The 21,627-nt window shown below is 39.4% G+C and overlaps 1 protein-coding gene across 3 annotated transcripts in view; it reads left to right on the plus strand.

Annotated features, from left to right (window-relative positions):
• Window positions 1-21,627, plus strand: part of MID1 (midline 1) — a 248,068-nt gene that overhangs the window by 49,726 nt on the left and 176,715 nt on the right. The window contains exon 1 of one of the 3 annotated variants that reach the window (XM_048951170.1): window positions 17,900-17,921. The exons of the other annotated variants lie outside the window; for them this stretch is intronic. The gene's annotated coding sequence lies outside the window, so the exon portion shown is untranslated. Of the gene's footprint in view, window positions 1-17,899; window positions 17,922-21,627 lie in introns of those variants that run through there. 3 annotated transcript variants of the gene reach the window in all.

Raw genomic sequence — 21,627 nt, forward strand, 5'->3', positions numbered from 1 at the left:
GTCAAGCCATGATTCACTTATATGTACGCACTGGCCTTATAATGAAGGAGAACACTGAAATACAGTCCTGCAAATCAAGGACTGCTTGTATATATTTAATTTTTGGACAAACAGTACTGACATGTTCACTGTGATCATTAACTGTCTAAAATGGAGGATATTTCTTAATTAATTTCACTGAAGCCCAAGCTTGTATGTGCTGCAGAATGCATTCCTTTGAGGACTTTTTTTTTTTTTTTAGTTCTGAAAAAAAAAAAGCTATATTAGTTCTTGAATAAGATACAGTTATCTTATCCCTATAATCCTAAACTTACTGTCAGGACAGCTGGAGAGGAGCAACACTCACTCTCTTCCTTTGTGTTTCTCTCTTTGGCAACAACAATTGGTGCATGGCAGAAACATTGAAAAGTGTTCCTCTTCCTCACAGCTCTGCCAAAAAAAAAAGTGAGAAGGGAAATTCAGAAAGTTAAAGGAAGAGACTATTTATCATTACTGCAAATAATTGTTAGAATTTAGCAAAGTTTAGTTTTTAAAAGTTTGAGAAATGAAAGTAAATAACTTCCAGGACTGCTTTGAAAATTAGAAAGATTTCTAAGATCCAATGAATAAGAGGTCATCAAGTAGATGAGTGAAAGCTCTTAGAGAGTTAGTTCCACAGTGGGGGCCTGACATCGTATTTGGCACCAAACGTTTTGTCTTTTCTCTACAAGGTACAGCTTCATACAAGCATGTGCTAACCCATTTATTACTTTAAAATGCAGAACAAGTTTTGTTTGCAGAAAGCCTGGCCTCTCTAGGAGTTCAGCTCTTGCCTCATACCTATTAGCACCTGGGGCTTTTTCAAAGAGTAGTGTTTTTAGGGGTAAATGCCTACTCATATAGCTGTACCTTCCTGAAATACATTGTTTTGTTTTGTTTTTTTAAAAAGTTTTAATTGAGAAAAAACAAGGCTGAAGCAGGATTGCTGGTTAGCATCAGAGCTACTCTTGTACCTGGGCTGTGGCAGATGCAGTTTGGGATCACTGCTACACCTGATTGGGTACACAGATAATCAAAACCAGTTTATGTCCATTTCAGTAATGATCAGAAATTTCATTTATGACTTTAAGCAGCTGGTGCCATTTCTTGCTTCTTCTCCACATATCTGTCTGCATATTTACACACTCCTAATGTCTGTGTTTTTCGGGTACCTGCTAGATGTACGAAGGCTTGCAGCAGAGAGCCAGCGGGCTTGGATGCCATGAATTGGGCTAACATGGAAAGCCGTGAGTGCCACAGAACTCACCACTTTGAGCAAATATCCACAGTGGTATTTGGAGTACCAAAGAATTCTTATTAATGTAACCTTTAAAAGAAAAATTCTTTCTGCAGTTACAGCTTCGGAAAGGCATTTTTAGAGAGGCAAAGAGTCTGTGGCAGTTCTGGGAATAAAAGTCAGATTTGCCGGCTGTAAATCATGTGTCTTAACCACAAAACTTTTTCCTTCTCAGAAAATCCAATTTTGTCCTGGCCTGTATCCTTGATTATTGCTTTTTTAAAGAATCTGCAGATCTTGGTTTGGTTTGCTTGGTGTCATATGATACTTCAGAATTATGTCTCAGATGAATGATCGCTGGGTATTGAGAGGCAATATATTAACTTACTTTGGTTGGGTATTCTAACAATGACTGCAATTATATTTTACTGTTGTCTGTCCAGGATGTGTCTGATCCCATGATTGCTGGTTCATTTTAACAGTAATAAGTATGTGTATTTTTTAAAAGTGTGGGGGTATTTGGGTATGACAAAAGGTCCTTCAGATATCAGCTACCATTAGGATTGGTTGTCATTGCTTATATAAGCAATGAAAGCTGTGACAGAGAACTCAGTCAGCCAAGTAGGCTTTCATCATTAATAGAATTGGTTTTGTTTTGTTTTTTTCAGATCAACTACTGTGGGGCTCTTACAGTTATTGTATTAAAAATATGCTTTCCACCTTTTGCAGTTAACTAGAAGGAGGGAAGTGTTTCAATACCATCATGTTTCTAGGCACTAAAAAAGAGTCTTTCTGCTGAAGTTCTTAAAGTTTTAAACTACACAGAATGTAGTTTAAATACGTAAATACTGCCAAAATCTTCAGACTTTGCTCTCTGTATAGCTCAGCTCTGGAAGGATGATTAGAAATTTTAAGAAGCTGGTAGCCTTCCTTTCCTATTAAGCATTTAAGTACTCAGGAGAGTTTAAGAACTATGTAGACGTTCCTTACTCCTAGAACTATTTTTATATCTTTCATGTAAAATTGGAGCAATAATCGTAGTGCTTTGCTGTTTTGCAGTGTTCTCTCCTTATGGTGCCTATCAAATGTTATGATAAATATTGTAGTATGTACATCATCATCAAATTAGGGAATATTACAGGTACAATCCCAAGTCAAGACTGTTGAATATCTATTTTGAATTTTGTAGCAGTCAGAGACACAATCCTTCTTTTCTGAGCTGCGACTATGTAGATCATATGATTCCTTTCATTTCTATGGAGTCATTACATTTGTATGCTGAAATCTTCCCTTCAAATATGAACTTAAAAGGTCTGCAGTCTTTCATACATGAACACGTTTAAGTATTTGGCAGCATTTGTGAATCGGGTGGAGATACAGATGCTCAATATTTGTAACGCAGCCACAAAATGGTATATCTGAAATTATGTGGCTTGAAAATAAAGTGCAGGGTTGTTATTCTCCCAGCTCCTAGGAATCAACTGAAAGACCTCTGTTACACTGAGGACAAAGGGAGGCAACTGACACTTTGTATTAACAGAGACACCTTTGCCTTTTTTGTAAAATTAGACTTTTCTTCATTTTTTCCACTCTTTATCGTATTTTCAACTGTAATGAATGTGGGGGATGTTACAGTGCAGGGTGGGTACTCTACCATCTGTACACATTTCTCCTGCAAAATGATGCTTCCATTTGACTGGAACTTTTGCACGTTGGTTCAGTATATTTTTAAGGAGGAAAGGTCAGTGTATTTTACTATGGAGTACATAATTGGTACATATTAGAGTTCCTTCTGTGGCATGCTTTCTGCTTTAGGCAGGTACCATAGAGTAATTAGGAAAGTAGGACCTGCAGACTACATACACAGGACAGTGTCGCATGCATACTCTTTGAGCAGCTCATTCTCAGAGAGCAGTGAATTGGTTAATTACCTTTTGTGGTATGTGTGTATCCTCTAAAGCCACATGTAAATGCTGTTTAAAGTAAGTAACTGAACGCAAAACATGAGATGTAATTTGTTACCATGCTCAAATAAATGTGATAAAAGTCATCTCCCTTAATAATACATGATAGATTTGTGTGAGATGTGAAAAATACACTAACTGTGCTTGTAAGGAAATGACCTCCATAATTCATTTGAACTTTACCTTTCATCTGCTATGAGCAAATTTGTCAGAGAGATCAGTCTCTATTCCCAGCTCTGCCGTGTGCCTCAATACATCCCCTCTCACTTTCTGTTTGCATTTTTCCTTCCCTTTATCTAGCAAAGGAAGGGACAAAGAAGAGGTAAGGCAAAATATGTTTCAAATGAGGTATAGATTCAGACTATGGGACCTGTGATGAGGATTAATGAAGAACGTTAATTGTGCAGGAGAGGCAGTTCAGTCGAGTCTCTGTGCCTGCCAGCTCTGTTTATGTCTTATTCAACTTTTGTTTAGTTTAGCAAACCTGTTGCAATTATAGCATCACACTGCTTTATTTTCTCAAGTGTGTTGCACACATAAGGATCAAATAAGGGCTGATATGATTCTATTAACAGTTTTTAGTTCATTTTTCTTCATACTTTACAATTCAGCTGGGCATAGGAGAGGAATTCTGAGAAGATAAGCTCACATAGAGCAGCTGGAAGGAGCCTCCCTGACTGAAACAGCACTTTCCTGCTTTTTCAGTTCAAAAAGGGGAATTTCTCTTCAGGATGCATTCTATTACAGCACTGGAAGACAAAAATCTACTGTTTCTTAGCTTCGGACTTCATTAAACTTCTCTGTATAGACTTGTGTTATTCGAACAGGAAGCAATTATTTCCCAATTATAAAGCCTTTTCTCATTAACAGGAAAGGTTTTGTGTATATTGTTAAATTAGTTTATTAATTCCTATTCTTAGACATCAATTTTCCACGTTTAAGTGAAAACAGACCTTGCTAGACCAATCAGATAAAGAAAGTCCTGCCTGCATCAAGAGATCTATTCTGCAAGTCATCTGGGGTCCTCCAGACCTTCAGTAGCATTTCCTGCTCACACGTTCCCCAATTTACAGATAGATTTCTACTCCTGATCTGATTACACTGTTTCTGTAAAAGTGGGATCACTGTGATCTTTCACTGTGTCAGGAGGAGTGATCGTGAAGACTAATAACTCCTGTGGATGGGGTAATCAAAGCACCAGGCTGTTGCTGTTTGGGTGATTTGCCCAGTCATCTGGGAGCTGCAGTACTGAAGGCAGTTGTAGGGCTAACGTAGTGTTTCACTGCTCTAGAAATTACTCTGTTTAACTCTGTTGTTCAATTGGCTGGTTCATTCTTTTCAGAGCCTTTAGACTTAGATAAATCTGCTCATAGGATCATGGGGCAATTCAAGTTGGAGGGAACTTTGTAGGTAATCTTACCAATCCTTTCTTTAGTTGTATTATAAACTGCAAATCTACATGAAAAGCAGTTAAGGTTTTGGGTTTTTACTATTCATTTTAGTCCATATTATTGTTGGATGCTAATTGATGACATAATGTAAGGCACCTTTTAAAGTAAGCTGACAAAAAACATTCAGCTAACTAACTTATGGACATTTTCCATGCCCATAAAAATGCCATTAATTCAATTAGGGTATGAATTAGCAAATTCACAAAGATTTATCATGTGTATATATATATACATTTCTATTTAAGTTTCATCCACTTTTAGATCTTTCATTCAGACTGGAATCTTTTGAGTCTGCTAACGCCATCAAGGAAAAAAAAGTTTGTATGGCTTTAAAAATACCATTCCGTTACTTAATGGTGTTGAAACACTTATTCTAGCAATTAACTTCCATAATGTGGTTGGACCTATATAAATTCTACTTAAAGTAATGGATTTAGGACAGCAATATAACAGGAGGGTAAAAATATATTTTTAAGTTGAATCTGTCTGTCTACCTTTGGAAGACATGTTTTCTTTTACACGTAATCGTTTTCTACTTTAACACATGCTGCTACTGAAGAGTGTGAGGTAATATTCCTCCTAAAAGTAGCTGTACCACAGAAACACATATTCATATTTTCAGACAGGTGTGGCAGGGCCTTTGGTTTTATTTTTTGTCAGGTACCAATATCTTAATTGGATATTTCAGGGGTTTACTGTATCTTTTTACATCAAAATATGTACCATTAAAGACTGAAACACAGATCATTAAGCATCCCTGTTAATTACAGTGTGATTAATTTATCTGTCTGTTAATTGGGTGTGTGATGTGCCATGCGCTCTGATACTCCCATAACTCTGTTAGTGCCAGATGTCTGGCCTGGAGTCTGGCAGAACTCTCTTTGCTGGTGCTTTAAGTGTCTGGTACATCCACAACCACATTTCATGTATTTACTAAGTGCAGTGATTGAATCCAGCTGTTTGCATTCCATGTCATGCTATCATTTGTCAGCCACTCACCATGAGAGCTGGGCAGAAAACAATTTTCCCATCCCATTAAAAAAAAGAAGAAGAAGAAAAAAAGGCATTTTAAGGCTGTTACCTAGAAAGGTAGAAAAATAAAGCAAGCAAACAAACAAAAATAATATTTGTCTCCTTATGAGAGTCACTTCAAATGAGGAGATTTGTATTCAAAACTGTAAGCTGGATATCTCCACAAAAGATTTATCTTTTTTAATAAATCTTTTGGAATGACAATTTCCTAATGAAAAGTGTTTAGTTTCCAAATCTGTGACTTTTTCTATGCAGCAGAGTTACTGTTTGTCCAAAGATGATCACTCCTAGTTGCTAGGGGTAGACTTTTTTTTTTTTTTTTTTCAGTGACTGCCAAAGCTTTGGGAAAAGCAGACATTGCACACTGGCTCCCCTCTCACCACGCTGCATCACCCATGCTTCATTATAATACTATTTGATTTATCTGCTGAGCGTATGGATTGAATTTACTGTCCCTTTTTTGCATTGCAGTCACTGTCAGCAACACAGGAGTAGTGAGTGCATGTCTTTTCAGTGTTTTTTTTCCAACATAAAATCATAAAATGGTTTGTGTTGGAAGGGACCTTTAAGATCATCTAGTTCCAACCCCCCTGCTATAGGCAGGGACATCTCTAAACCGGGTTGCTCACGGCCCCATCCAGCCTGGCTTTGAGTGCTTCCAGGGATGGGGCATCCACAACCTCTCTGGGCAACCTGTTCCAACATCTCACCACCCTCACAGTAAAGAATTTCTTCCTGATATTCCAGTTTAAAACTGTTTCCAGTTTAAAACTGTGTAATCCTGTCACTACATGTCCTTATAAAAAGTCCCTCCCCAGCTTTCCTGTAGGCCTCCTTCAGATACTGGAGGGCTGCTATAAGGCCACCTCAGAGCTCTCTCTTTTCTAGGCTGATGAGCCCCAGCTCTCTCACCCTATCCTCATAGGGGAGATGCTCTAGCCCTCTGATCATCTTCACAACCCTCTTCTAGACCCTCTCCAACAGTTCTGTATCCTTCTTGTGTTGGTATTCCCAGAATTGGACACAGTACTCCAGGTGGACTCTCAAGCCATTCCCCACCCAACTTGTATTTGCGCTTGGGATCGCCCCAACCCAGATGCAGGACCTTGGCCTTGTTGAGCTTCATGAGGTAGGCATGGACCCACCTTTCAAGCCTGTCCAGGTCCCTCTGGATGGCATTCCTTCCCTCTAGCATGTCAACTGCATCATTCAGCTTGGTGCTGTCTGCATACTTGCTGAGGGTACACTCAATCCCACTGTCCTTGTCACCTACAATGATGTTAAATAACACTAGTCCCAAAACTGATCCCTGAGGAACACCACTCATCACTGGTCTCTACTTGGACATTGAGCTGTTGACCACAACTCTGCATGTGACCATCCAGCCAACTCCTTATCCAGTGAGTGATGCATCAATCAAATCCATTTTTCTCCAACTCATGACCAGATGTCATGTGGGACAGTGTCAAACGTTTTGCGTAAGTCCAGATAGATGACATCAGTTGCTCTGCCTTTATCCACTGATGCTGTAACTCCATCTTAAAAGGCCACCAAGTTTGTCAGGCAGGACTTCTCCTTGGTGAAGCCATATTGGTTACTGCCAGTCACCTCATCTTTATTTTCCACATGCCTTAGTAAGGCCTTCAGGAGATCTGCTCCATGATCTTTCTAGGCACAGTTGAGACTGACTGGCTTGTAGTTCCCTGGGTCTTCTTTTTTTCCTTCAGGAAAATGGAGGTTATGTTTCCCCTTTTCCAATCAGTGGGAACTTCACCAGACTTCCAGGACCTTTCAAATATGATGGATAGTGGCTTGGCTATCCATCATATGGATCACATGGAAGGATCTACTTCTATTACCCACCTCAAATGTCAATTCTGGCCCTAATTTTAGTGCTGAATTTTATTATTCATCATATTATACCACATTATACACTATTATTTTAATATTATTTTCTACTTGAAAAGTACATTATTCTAGGCACTGTACCAGCATAGTAGATGATTGTCTTTCACAGACTAAAACTGAGGATGTAAGGATTTACAGTCTTACTGTGTTTAGCCTAAATCCCTGCTGCAGTGTATAACCTAAAATATCTACTTATTGGAAATTTTGACGTAACATATATACTATGGCTGTGGAGGTGTTGGCCCTTAAGGGAGAATGGAATAGGGGAAGAAAAGGAAAGAACAGTCTATTATTTTTTTCTCAGATCTGGGTATAAGCCGAGGGTTGAATGCTAGAAAGCCTAGAGCTAATTGGCATAGGAGTGAGGAATAGCACTGTACTCAAACGTTGGGTAACTATGAGCACTGCAGACTTTCACATTGCTGGTCAACAACTAGCTGAACACTGGAATTGTTGCAACTAAACTATCTAGCACTGCTGTGGTATGTCTATGCATGCAGAAGCGTCTTTGGTGACTACAGCACGTACCTACTTTGGCCACACTGAATGCAATCAGATTTTCATAGATGTTTTTTTTAATCTGTTGGCTCTCAGAAATGTGCTTAGGGTGACTTTTTACTCCTTCTAGACTTTTCTTTGTAGTATAGCAGTATGTATATGGTCTTCTCAAGAAGTTTCCAGTACTTCTGTGCCAGTAGTTCCTAGGGGCCTGTCTGCAGTTACTTTGGCATCTAGCATGTTGCAAGAGGTTGGACAATACCAGTACAGCTCTTGCGTGTTTAGCTCATCAGTTTTCTCTATTACTGGAAAGGAGACAATATCACTTGTTGAATATTATTTGAATGTTTCATTAAATTGTAAGTGAATGCTTTAGAAAGTGAAATTCTTTATAGGCAAAAAGACTAGATAATTTCTAAATCTCTCTTCTGATTTATGGTTATTTTTATTCATTCTGTAAAAACATCAGTAGTAAAAGGAACACACCAATGAACAGGTTTTTTTTAATACATTCCTAGTAGTGTATGAATGATTTCTGAAAGATACTATCAACTGGCAACAACTCTATCCACCGGTTTATTTCTTATAATACCAACAATAAGGATGGTAACTTCATGATTATTTTCTTTACGTGTGTATATATATACATATAAAAGCTATAGCTGTGAGCTGTGGACCTTCTTCTCTCGTATATTTTTTATATATAGACATGAAGACTTTTTTACTGTAATCCTCCATGGCATAGCTGGATGTCTCATGATATTTAATGGCTTTTTCCTAACAGTGCTTATCTTTTGAGGAAACAATATCTCCTTTTTAAAGGCAGGCAAGGAAAGAACAGTAAGCTCAGGATTACCTAAGGTCAGTGTGCAAGCACACAATAGCAACAGAATTAGAGTGCAAACTTTGAAATGGTGTTTTCATGTCTAGTCTTCCTCTCCACAATATCTGTTCTTCTGTTGCAGACCGCTTATTTATAAGAAACACTGCCGCACATTATGAGATTTAGCCTTGTGTTAATGGCAAGGTACTGATGATTATGTCTCTTCTCCCCAGCAGCCTTTGAAAATGCGGTCATCAGTACACCAGAATGTTGCCTGTGAGCCGTTATTGTTGTCACAGTCACCATTCAAGTGAAAGAAATAGTCAGAGAAAAAGGGTTGCCCATATGAAAGCATCACTGCAATATAAGCTGACCGCTGGCTGTCAGGCATGCTGGGCTGGCTCGCTGCGTGATCCAGCATAAGCAAGGCTGACTTCCAGCCCCTGAGCACAAAGCATGGTGTGTGGGATAGCTGGCCAGATCTCTGGCACCCTGCTCCCAGACCACGGGGCTGACCCCCAGCTTGGGGAGTGTGACCCCTGCCAGCGCTGCTGAAATGGGCTCAGTGCTCCCAGCCTAGATGCTGGGCTCAGAGTGCAGTTTTCGACAACAGAAATGGTAATGGGAAAAAACATTTGTCTTTGGAGGCACTGCTGCCACCAAAGAGAATATTCACCCCCATTCTTATTTAAATAAAGTGTATATTCAAGACTTCACTTGTGTTAAAATCTCACTGCTTTTTCTGAGAAAAGAAAAATAGAAGCAGGCTGTCAAGCTTCTCTGGCAATTAAAAGGAAAATAAATGGACACTTCTATGCTGGGATTTAAAGTATGTAATTTCAATGACGTGAACGCACATGTATGTGTGTACATACATGTACATACATGTTAGACCGTCGTGAGACAGGTTAGTTTTACCCTACTTATGACATGTTGTTGCGCTAGTAATCCTGCTCAGTATGAGAGGAACCGCAGGTTCAGTTCAGACATTTGGTGTATGTGCTTAGCTGAGGAGCCGCTGGAGCAACCAGCTACCATCTGTGGGATTATGACTGAACGCCCCTAAGTCAGAATTCGTCCATATATGCATGGATATGAGTTTCACATCTGCAGAGAAAAAAAACTAAATGTTGGTAACTAGCAGTAGGACAAGAAGGAAAGGCTTCAAATTGCACCAAGGGAGGTTCAGGTTGGAAATTGGAAAAAATTCTCTGCGAGAGTGGTCAGGCACTGGAATGGGCTGCTCAGGGAGTTGGTACAGTACTGTCCCTGGAGGTGTACAGTAAATGTTTAGAAGTACTGAGGGACATGGTTTAGTATAAAATATTGATGACAGGTGGACGATTGGAGTGGATGATGTTGGAGATCTTTTCCAGCCTCGATGATTGTATGATTCATATGATCATCAGCAAAAAGCTGGGATGTCTGAATGATTTGATAACAGTATTTCATGGAATTAGAAAGTTTCTTATCTGATTGAACTACATTCACTCAAGTAAACTGGTTGCATTCAGAGGAACCATTTTTACAAATAAGCCATGTTTTTACAAATAAGCCCTGCTTAGGACTTGGAGATGCCTGACTTTATAGACAGCACTCCCTATGCTGTCACCTCTCCCTGTTCCACGAGGAGTATCACCACATACTTGCAAACCAGCACTTGGGTATCGATGCTGATGGACTTAATCTCTCCATAAGTTGGCACTCTCCATAGGCTCTTGGTGACTTAGTGCTTGGGTCTTGATAACATTAATGTCCTTACCATTCTGATAATGGGTGTCTGTACATCCTGGGGCCAGAGAGGGGAAGAAAGAAGGGCTGGGGTGTACCTTGACAGCCCAAAGACATGGTATAGACATTTGCCACTTGTTTGGTTATGCTAACCATACTGCCAGGGGTAAGGAACATGTGGTGCCAGTCACACTGGAACTTGTGCAATTGGCTAGAATTATATTTTATTAGTGGCAATATATTATTCTTTATGTTAATAAAACTGTAGCTTATACTCAGACATAAAGAGGAGGGCATTTTAAAATAATTTAACAGAGAAATGTCAGAGTAAATGGAGGGAAACGATATGCAAAGTTATTTTATATGCTACATATGAAACATGAGGTGCCCTGGCTCCTGGTGGCAATTAAGTTTTAAAGCCCATTCCCCTCAAATGGTGTGTTTTATTGTTTGTGTTCTTTAAGGTTATACTCTTGTTGTGATGATTCTCCTAACAAAATATCTGCATGTGTAAATAAATGTAAATTGGACTATGAAATCATGAGGGTTTTTTATGCGTGTCAGTTTCTATCTATCAGAGGATTCATTCTGAATGATGGATATTTCTAAATCTTTTTTTAATCACCAAATCACAGAATGGTTGAGGTTGGAAGGCATCTCTGGAGGCCATCTGGTGCAATCCCCTGCTCAAGCAGAGCCACCCAGAGCAGGGTGCCCAGGCCCACATCAGACAACTTTTGGAATTTTCCAAGGAGGGAGGCTTCACACACTCTGGGCACCCTGTGCCAATGCTCAACCATCCTTAAAAAAATGCTTCCTAATGTTCAGAGGGAACCCCTTGTGTTCTAGTTTGTGCCCATTGCCTCTTGTCCTGTCACTAGGCACACTCCCTTTGGATATTTACAGACATTAATGAGATTATCTTCTCTTGGCTTCATGATCAGCTCTCTCAGCCTCTCCTTATGTGAGAGATACTCCACTCTCCTTAATTATCTTTTGAACCCTTCCTTTGACTCCCTCTGGTGTGTTCATAACTCTCTTGAACTGGGCAGCCTGGAACTGGACACTGTGCTCCAGTGCATAACAGTGCTGAGCAGAGGGCACCTCTTGATCTGTTACAGTTGGGTTTCATCAAGACTGCCTGAAAATGTGCAGTGCTCTTCCTATACAGACCCCAGATGTTCCAGTTGGTTTTACAGTGCTCAGTCACAGCTTTCAAACCTTACCTGAAGGCCAGCTGTTGAGATAGTGACAAGCTGAGGTAAAAAAAAAAACACTGATTAGAGCCAGCTGACATGATGTACTTCAACTAAACTTTCCCTTTACATTCCAGCTCTAGGCCAACTCCTGGCCAACTCCTGATCCAGTACTAGTTGACCAATTGAGACAACAGATTGGAGACCCACAGGAGATTTGGGACAAGGTCTTAAGCCACCTGTTCATGGTTCAACATACTTTCCAGAGTACCTGGAAGCCACCAGGTACTGATTGATCTGCCTTCTGGCTTCAGTGGGAGTTAGAGCAGACACTTAATGCACTCAGAAAGACTTATGATTGTTAGTGTTTCAAAACTCAAGTCAAATATTACATATAAATTTATATTTATATATAAAACATGCAGATTTCTTGAATATTTATATGAAAGCTAAAGCTGTCCTTTTGTTTTCAGTGAAAGACGTAGTCTTCTAAACTCTCATCTATGTGAGACAAAAGGAACCTTGTGATTCTATGATTCTGTGATTTCTTACTACATGATCATGTGGCAAATGATGATCTATCTGGTAGAATTTTTTGTATGTATTGATAAGCCCTCCTGATATTGAAATAAACTTTTGCTGTAGTCCATTAATGAAAATTATGCTAGGAGTTGAGTGTACCACAGCAAAATTTTATCAGACAAGAAGTTGATTATGGTACTCAGCAACAGATCCTATTGTACTCCCAGTTATTGACAATTGAGTGGAACAAATGCAAAACCAAGACTAGAGCTTCCTAAAATGGAAAATGGAAAATGGAAACTGAAGAAAAACTTTTTAGCTACTGTGATTTTATTTTATTTTTTTTAATGCAAAACAATGCACGATTAATCTATAGGAAACAGTGTTATTTCTCCAGGCAAACTCTCCTTTTTTTTTTTTTTTTTTTTTTTTTTTTGAGACATAATAAATAATGTTTCCATAAACACAATTAAAATAAGAACTCTTGACAACTCATTTTAAGTCTGGTAGGCTTGAGAGTAAACTGAGCTGCCCGGAGAGAGCTGGTGAAAGAGTTTTCTTGCTGTAATTGTAATAAGGGAAATTTAAAAGCCACAATCTGTTTCAAGTCAAAAATGAACAACTGAATATTGTCTCAAACATTTTTTCCTCTTCTTGGCATGTCTTTGGGCAAGTGGTACTATTGGGCTCGGGATAAAATGCTATTGCTGTTATGTAAGTAAAACTGTTGTTTCTGAACCCTTCAGTCCATTAATTCAAAATCTGTATTTGCAGAGCTGGAGTGCAAGAAAACAAAAACTAAAAGCTAGGAATAAGCCATGAATAGGAATCAAATCATATAATCTATTTATTTCTGGTATTTTGTTTCATATGTAATAATACAATTGACACGGTCAATATGATTGAAAATGTAGTTCATTATTTCATGCAGTGCATCATCATTCTTTTTCTCTACCTGGTATTTACTCCAGAATCATGGTATTCTCAGACTGGCATGGCATTTTAGCTATTAATATATTACAGAAGCATGCCAGAACATTTTTTAAAGAATGTTGGGGGGATAGGTATGAACATTGGTGGTTAGTATTAAGCTTTCCTCTGCAAACTAAGATTACTACCATTATTTTTATATGATTTTATCTTTTTTTTTTTTGGTGTAGGGAAAATATAGATTTCAGGCTCAGCCTCTGTATATCTTCCTTAAGTAAGAATGTGTAAATTCTAATAGTTTTCTTTCTTGAGGCACGCTGGCAAGCATATCTACTAAGTGGCTTTACATCTGAAGAATTTGTGATGGTGCTCACAGTTTTACACGATTTAACCATAGGAGGGAGCCTCTCCTCTTTCAAAGTTGAGCAGGAAGATGCAATCATAGGCATTTGGAGTTGTCTTTAAAACAGATACTTGCATATTCCTACCAGTTTGCATCTCAAAATGTAAATGCTCCTTTCTCTATGACTGATCCATGCCCACTTCACAGCAAGTATATTTACAGAGAAGTCAGGCCTACTAGTTCCAGAGAGAGTTGTGCATAAATGATAAAACCCTGCTCCCAACAGAGTGTAAGGCTGTCCTAATATTTGAACATGAACAGTATTCATTCTTTATTAGAAAGTAGCTGGGCTGCATAAATATCTGTCACAACCCTCCTTCCCCCCAGAAAAAAAAAAAAAAATTAAAAAAAAAACATAGTAGTTGGAGAATCTTGAGAAAAAGAATAAATAAAAGCTTAAATCTTAATATGCTAATTCATTTAAATTGCCAATGATTTCATTTTTATTATGAAATTGGAAGGAATCTACCCCTAAAGTTTTCGGTTGCCAGAAATGATTTCCCATGTTACTTATGCTTGATGACTCAGCTCATGTCTGAGCTCATGGTGAGCAGATGTGTTAACCATCAGGCCTTCCATCCTCTTCCTCATCTTACAAGTCTGAGGCTGGCCTCTACATAAGAGACAGGGATTGTTGCTGTAATACCATGGAATGAGTGGCACTTGGGGTGCCCAGAGTGACCTCACAGGAGGTGCAAACAGGAAAATGGCACCTCACAAAGCTGCTTTTCTAAGTTTATCCCCTTATTATTTCAATCCTTGGCCATATTATTGCTTTCTGAATCCTCTATGCACAGTTTATACTCTGAAATCTATCCTGGATAGCCACAGGTTTACCTTATGTTATTCTGAACAAATGAAAAATCCCACATTTTCTCATAGCAAGAGCAGTGAGTGCATGGAATTAACAGAGGCATTTCTCACACCTAATATTCTATTTTCCCCATGTATGTTATTGGATAATGTCCAGATAAAGTCATATGTTATTTTTTCTTGTCATGTGAATGTGATGATAACTCCTAGGAGAAATATTTAACAAAGGGGTAAATCTGCAACAGTGCTGAAGTTACAGCTCATCTGTACAAATTCTTGTTCCTAGAAATGAGTTTAATGTAAGAAGTCTGATTAACTGTAAGATGTTGACAATGTCGCTTGCAGTAGTTTGCAGGGTGTTTCCCACCAGTTATTTATACCATATGTCTGCATGCCACTTTATTCCTTACTTCTCCTCCATCTTCACAAATACCCTCAAATTCATTACATTAATTTTCTTTTGTTTTGGATGAAGTGGACAAGAATACTGCTACGTAAATCACTGTGTGTATGCTTTCACTGTAGCAATATCTGTAAGATTTAACTGGAGTTAGAATTCCACTGTGCTGCAAAGTTCTGAAATGCAAGGAAAATGTATGCCTCTCCTCCAAAGAACTTAACAGCCTGAGGCTTCCAGCCTAGGAATTTCTATACAGATGTTTGTCTTTAAGCAGAGAAAGGGCCACAAAATCTCAGTGGCTGGGCTTTTGGAGGCCTTTTGGCTCCTCCATGCCTGTGTCCCTGGATCTGCTCCTATCGGTCTGTCTGTAGCAGCACAGTAACTTGTGGACACCGTCTCTCATGAGTGTCCAATTTCTGGCTTGCCTAGGCCACACTGAATGAAGGAGAATTCTCTTGGGCCAAATATACATGTTTTACTCCAAAAGTAATGCCTCCTAGTTGTTTCCATGGAAACTGTGACCAATACAAAGACCACAACAACACTATTTGATAAAACAAATTCTCCGCTACAAAATATTCTTTTTCAACGTATTCACTTCCACTAGCTATGCATTTTCACCAGCGATGAACAAGAGCCTGCATGCTGTGCTCATCAAAACCTGCACCAGTGGAGGTGATCCACTGTCAATATCACTACTGAAACATACCACCCACACCTCACTGTGTTCAGATTCACTGTTTGATCTCCATCAACGTTCAGCAATCATCAATGAATCTTAGTGGGTGCCTTTTTTTCCACAGCAAGGAATTAAATTCCCTACCTTTGCTTCATACACAAACCCATGTTAGACACCATTGCATCAGACTGGCTTGCTGCTGCTTCTGTCACACAAGAAAATTTAATGGAATATTGGTGGGAAGCGTCAACCTTTACTGCCATACCACCAACATCTATCTTTGATGTTGCAAGCCAACACAATAAAATAGGAGACATTACTTTTGGAGCAGCCCTCATAAGCTATATAATATATATATGCATGTAACAAAGCTTATTTTATTTAAATTAAAACAGTAAAAAAGAGCACTTAAACCATAAAACTAGTGATACGTGACCTTGCTTTTGTGAAATGAGCACATCACTCTGTTTTGATGGTGGTGGTTGCATCAGAGATTTTTGATGAAATGTTGCTCTTTCTGTACTTCATCCTTACAAACAGTTGTTCACAAATGTGCATACTGCTAAAAGCAATGGCATGAATAAGGTGTGGCTGTGAAGTGAGGACTATTTTTTCCTATTCATAGGACTGCATTTAGCCGATGCGTCAAAACGCATAAAATAATTTGCCATAACTTGAGTTAGCACTGCAGTGATCCCCGCGTTCCGATTTCAGCCCAGATTGTGTCAACAGCACACCGCTGTGTGGTCATTGCTGAGCGATGGTTGCACACCTGTGCTGGGCTGGGCTTCTCAGCAGAGCAGAGCCACCACCATGGTCGTGCAAGGCAGGGTGTTCACACTGTTCAAGGTGGTCACACTGTGAGCTGCACCAGGACGTGTTCAGCCAATAGCCACGGGTTGGATATGCCTGTTATATCTGACCAATTAAGGAGAATGTAGGAGAACGTCCATAGCAGTCTGCAGCTAGTGGAAAAGTGAAGAAGAGAACACAGCCCCCCAAACTGCACAGCGGGAACACAGCTTTGCTAGCTGTTGCTGGGACCTTTTGAGCCCTTCTGGGCCCAGGTGGCCTACTCATCACTGGGCTGGAGCAAGGGCTGCATTACAGGGACCTTGGAAAGGGACCTTGGGGTGTTGGTTGATGCTCGGCTGAACATGAGCCGACAGTGTGCCCAAGTGGCCAAGAGGGCCAACGGCATCCTGGCCTGCATTAGAAATAGTGTAGCCAGCAGGAGCAGGGAGGTGATCATCCCCCTGTACTCAGCACTGGTGAGGCCGCACCTCGAGTACTGTGTTCAGTTTTGGGCCCCTCACTACAAGAAAGACATTGAGGCCCTGGAGCGTGTCCAGAGAAGGGCAACAAAACTGGTGAGGGGTCTGGAGCACAAGTCTTATGAGGAGCGGCTGAAGGAGCTGGGATTGTTGAGTCTGGAGAAGAGGAGGTTCAGGGGAGACCTCATTGCACTGTACAACTTCCTGAAGGGAGGTTGTGGTGCAAAAGGGTCTGGCCTCTTCTCCCAGGCAAATAGTAGGACCCGAGGAAACGGCCAGAAGTTATACCATAGGAGGTTTAGGTTGGATATTAGGAGAAACTTTTTCTCTCAGAGAGTGGTCAGGCACTGGAATGGCTGCCCAGGGAGGTGGTGGAGTCGCCATCCCTGGCAGTGTTCAAGAGGCACCTGGATGAGGAGCTATGAGAGATGGTTTAGTAGCTTGTGGCACTGATAGGAATGGGAGGGTGGTTGGACTGGATGATCTTGCAGGTCGTTTCCAACCTTGTGATTCTGTGATTCTGTGATTCTGTGACCCTTTATGTCCACAAAAATGAAGCAACTGAAAAATGAACCAACTGAACACCACTGGCTTATCTCTGACCAGGCTTTCTATGACCAGCATGCTCCAAAAAGGTGCTTGGAATGTGTTTTCTATGCAATTTACACAGAGTTCTTCTCCCTATGGGCACTGCTGTGCTCCTTCCTCTATGAATAGAGAAGGTATAAAAATCTAAGCTTTTACAGACCACAGGCTGCTCTTGCCATTTGCTGTTTTTATCTTGTTCTTCTATCACACTTCTAGGAGGACTAACACATTTACGGAGGTTCACAGCCTAGATGAAAATGCTTGTTGGCTGACAAGCTTTGAAGTGTTAAGCCACATACCCTCAGTTTTACACATACACTGCTAAAGTAAACCCAGCTGCACTGCTGAATCCTTACTTTCATCCAACTCGGGAAAAAAAGGAAAGCAACGAGAGAGCAAAGTTGGATTGATCCCCTGGAGATCAAACCCTTGACGAAGGGAAACATCAACTTGGGTAAAGTTGCAGTTGTGGCTCTGCAATCATCTCTGTTTCTTATTTCTTATCCTTTTACCCAGTTATCTTTTTCTACCTTTTTTTTTTTTTTTTTTTTTTTTGGTATGTTTGTTTGTTTGTTTGTTATTTTTCCCCCTTTTTACTGCTAACCATCCTTCCTTCTCCACCTTTCTGCCCTTCCAGTTTCAAATCTGACACTGCATTGATTTCTTGGAAGATACACTCTGTGACATAGCCAAAGAATGTCTCTGCTTTTCAACATACATACATTATGGGCTGGCTGGGCATAGAACATTGAACAGCTTTATCCACATATAGTAAAGCTGCAATATTAGTTGAATATATTAAAGAGTTTTTTAAAAGATATGCTCTCCAGAGCATCTGTTGGCTATTTATGCAGTTTACATTTCTTGATCAAAGTTGCATGATGCGTGTACCCCTAAAATATGCATTTCTGTTTATAAGGATAGGCTGCACCCATCTTCCACATTTACTTTACGAAATGTCGTTTTTGTCCTAGGAAAAGATAAACATGCAAAATTAAAGAAGGGCATTGGACTGAAGTCATTATTCACAGCCATGATTCTCAAAGAGTTTAGAAAACTTTAAAGTTTCTTTTTGATGGCATCTTTGCCAGTGCATTTGTCTGCACCCTTCTGCTTGTGGAAAAGTTGATTTCAAACGTGCTTACAATTGCTATGAAAAATGCAGGGCTGTTATCCAAATAACCTTGCTTTCTGCTTTTTGTTAATCCAAGAAACACGGAAAGAGAACAAATGCTACACAAATAAGGTTTTTTTTCGACATGATGAGATGATAGAGATAAAAGAGGACATGACTGAGAGCAAGTGGAAAAAAAAAAAAAAAGCAATGAAGCAGAGTGTGTAAACCTATTGATATATCCTAAAGCTCAGACTTCCTTCAGGCATTTGTGTCCTGTGTTAGTCTGAAAATTATATTCTGCTACAAGCATGAGAAAAATAAGTTCTTCCAATTTTTTGGTGCTTGCTGGTTTTAGTATTATGTTCTATTATGAGATTTTTTTTTTTTCCCTACACAGACTCATTTTAACTGGTTTCCAGGTACAGGAATGGCCTTGTAAGGCTTTTCAGAGCTCCTTTTGGTAGTGGTTATCATAGTTTGCTCTGTATGGGATGGCATGAACTTTACTATTTAAAGGCCATAAAGTGGTCTGCGAACAGGTTTTACTGTTTATAAAACATTTAATGTGTTTCCTTTCCTTCTTTGCAAGTGGGAATGTTCTCAGATTGTTAAAACAGACAGAAGGAAACAAAGACAGCAGTTCAGTTTCTGCAATTAGGAGATAAATGATTCACAAACACATCTCTTAAAACTTTTTTAAGGAATGAAATTCATACTTGACTTTCACCATGCTAGATTCCTACTTAAATCTCCAGACTGGGGCACTGAAAGCAAGCAGGTAGTTCTAAAGTGGTTCCAAGAACCTCTCTCCCTTCCCCTCCCCCAGAAAAGCAGCCACAACGTACTGTAAATCTGAGTTGAACTGGTTAAGCAGAAGGTGATTGCAGATGTACATGTACATGAATCTCACATTTTGCTTTTGAGGTAGGTATCAATCGCTCTCTCGCTTCTCATCTTTCCATATTTTCATGAGTTGGGCACTAGCTCACAGAAATGCTACAGAATCAAGAATATTCATGAATATTAAAGTACATAAATACCATTATCTGAAACAGAGTGAATCTTTATGGAAATACACTGGTATTTTTGACTCATACGTTTATACATTTTTGCTACTGAAAGGATTTCCTGGATATTTTTTAGGCAGAGTTATAAATATAAAATCCAAAATGATAACAATATAATTTGCGACAATGATTACAAATACAAAATATTTTAACACTTGATCTCAAATACAGGGTAAAATATAAGTTAGTCCTTGTTCTCTAAAATAATATATCAGAGCACAAGGTACGGTAGTGTGGAATAGGAAAGATTTGGCATCTGACCAGAGACTTCTTTGTGCCAGGTCATTTGGCCTCAGCATCTGCCCATAAAATCAGTGATTTGATGCCCTCTGGTATTATCATAATGAACTCATCAGAACTGATGAAAAAGCAGTAACAAAGGCATAAAGATATTAGCAGTCTGTGTTCCTCCATAGGGAAATAAGAGGCTGAATTCACATTTTAGGATATTTGTTAATGAGCTCAAGCCTATGGAGGGTGGAGCCTTGCATTTCAGAGCATTCATTCATCAACTTCCTTTTCCAACTTCTTCATGAAAAGGCAATTTGTTATTGGAGAGTTCTGCAAAAAACTGCCAGTTTTTATGTGAAATAGATGAACAATCATGTAAAAAGGCTTCTGAAGTCATTTTAGCAGAGAATCTACACTCAAATACAGAAATAGCGGGTATCCACTTATTTTATAATTTTTGTATCCTTCCTTCCTTCCTTCCTTCCTTCCTTCCTTCCTTCCTTCCTTCCTTCCTTCCTTCCTTCCTTCCTTCCTTCCTTCCTTCCTTCCTTCCTTCCTTCCTTCCTTCCCTTCTGTTGCCACTTCAGCTATCATTTGGAGTCATTCATTGACATTGATTCTTTTCCTTCTAACCACTTATCATCTTCTACACCCTATCCTCAGCAAAAGTGGAAAGGGATTCCCCCAGCTTCAAAACTTTATTGTAGGAAAAAGGTGTTTACGGTATTTCTTGCGTATATGTCTGCTTCATTCTCACTGTTAAAATGTCTTGGTATGGTGGCGGATCCTCCTCTGCTCCTGTCTCCTCTTTCAGCTAAGCAGTAATGGGGAGACAGAGCCATGAAGTCAACAACGCATATTGTGAAAAAAAGATCTCATCCATCAAACTGTCACCTTAGTTTTCTGTCCAGGGTCACAGAGGAACAAAGTCAGCTTGTGTCAGGTTGAAATAGCATTGGTAAGTGTTAGTGTGTGTGAAGCTGGTGGTTTGAAGTCTATTTATTTTGTTTGAAAGGCTCAAACAGCGTGCTGCCGAGCAGGAGAACGAGCAGGAGGAAGTCTCCTTATAAATTATTGGTGGAAGGCTTGCAGCCATCATTTAAGACGTGAAATTATGCCATCTGCTTTTCTAGGTCTTTGATTTACTTAGTGGCAGCTGTCTAGTTCTGAGTTTCAGCATATCACACAAAGGTAAAACGCCTTAAAACCTAATATGACAACAGCATTTCTTTAATAAAGATTTAAAGCTTTCTTGAAAATCAGAAAATATGTAGGGGACATTATCTCAGAATTCGTGGCATGCATTCAAGACAAATTAGATGGAAAAAATGCTGTTTCTCTTCACACAAACTGAGAACATAGATAGAAATCTTCCATTGTGAAAAACGCAGTAGTTTGTTCTGATGTTATCTATCCAAAGAATTTCAGGGAAGTGCTGATGTTTTTATATCACTTTTAACTTGGTGATTCCTAATGTTATTAATTCCTTGCCTGTCGGGCTCCTTCTTTTTTTGATTATCAACTATCTGGGGGTACATCTTAGTGCCATTTTGCAGTTCTCAATATTTAAGTTTTCTTCATATGTTCTTTGTTTAAAAAATAGAAGAAGAATCCTTAGGCCCATCAGCAGCTTTAGACAGTCAAGCAGCTCATCCAAAAAAGGTTAAAATAACAAAATAATAATAACAATTAAAAGAAACAGACTATGAGATGCGGGGTGTGGGTGCCCGCGGGGGTGTCCAGGC

Source organism: Lagopus muta, chromosome 1 (genome assembly GCF_023343835.1).
Source record: "Lagopus muta isolate bLagMut1 chromosome 1, bLagMut1 primary, whole genome shotgun sequence".
Classification (NCBI taxonomy): domain Eukaryota; kingdom Metazoa; phylum Chordata; class Aves; order Galliformes; family Phasianidae; genus Lagopus; species Lagopus muta.